The following is a 1,103-nucleotide window of genomic DNA, read 5'->3' on the forward strand; positions in this document are numbered from 1 at the left end:
AAAGACAGAAAACACTGGGGAAAAGTCATGAAAGTAATGGAGAAAAGGAGAGGATAAAGACATGACAAAGGATACATAAATTCTAAACTTTGGGGTTTTTTTTTTGGTGACATGAAGGAAGTACATCTTTCTTAAATATTGATCTACATAATGCAATCCTTAGAGAACACCTATGCCATGAAAGACGCCATGAATGTGGGCTAGGAAAATGTATCAGGAAGAACAGATTTAGCTCTCACTTTTTCCTTATGTTTCTCACTATTTCACTCAAATGCTTGAACAAAATAATGGAAAACATTCTTTCTCACAATTTAACATTCTCTCTTTTTAGCTAAGTTGAGATAATACTGTATCATCAGCAAGCTTCACTAACAAAACTTCAGTAAAAGTCAGGGAAATTCAAAATTTTCAGAAGGATGCAAACAATGAAGTAAAGAAATTTTCCAGCTTCTCGTTTTAATTAGATCATCATAACAATAAACACAAATCTTTACATGCCTACACAGTTCAGGTCCAAAGAATAACAAAGGAAGCTGCAGGAGAATTTAGCAGAGAACAGCAGTTTTAACTGAATGATATAGCTGTTGCAATCTGTTAACGAGCAAAATAACAACATAAAGGCTTTATTTCCATCTGGAATGTACATTATGAAACCTTGAAATGGTATCATAGGTTGTTTTATATAGCAGTCCCATAGCTAGGCTCCATACTTAGTCATTTATTTTGCACCAATTACTCTGTTTCTGACTGTTCTTTTGTGTGTGGCAGGTTTCAGGCAGGTCCAAGGGCCTTTCAGAACTTTACATCCCCCAAAAGCAATCCTTTAATTCTAAGGGGAAAAGACCATCAACAACAACAACAAAAAGAAAAAGCGGGGGTGCTGGTAAACTAAGTCATGCTCTTCCTTGTTTTCATACTCTGTGGTAACAGGTTTCACTCTCTTAGACTAAAAAAACGACCCCTCAAATTGCGCACGGACTGCAGAGTCCCGTGGTGATACCAAATCCCACGGCACCATTTCCTCCCATTTGCTGCATTCACACTGTGGGAATCAAATGTTGTTTCTGCGTTAGAATTGGATAATATATATATTTTTATTTCAT

General features: G+C 36.4%; 1 protein-coding gene across 3 annotated transcripts in view; it reads right to left on the reverse strand.

The window, feature by feature from the left end:
- The window catches only part of BCO2 (beta-carotene oxygenase 2), a 31,746-nt gene that overhangs the window by 29,488 nt on the left and 1,155 nt on the right, over positions 1–1,103 (reverse strand). The window lies entirely within an intron of this gene.

The sequence above is a fragment of the Meleagris gallopavo genome, chromosome 26 (assembly GCF_000146605.3).
Source record: "Meleagris gallopavo isolate NT-WF06-2002-E0010 breed Aviagen turkey brand Nicholas breeding stock chromosome 26, Turkey_5.1, whole genome shotgun sequence".
NCBI lineage: Eukaryota > Metazoa > Chordata > Aves > Galliformes > Phasianidae > Meleagris > Meleagris gallopavo.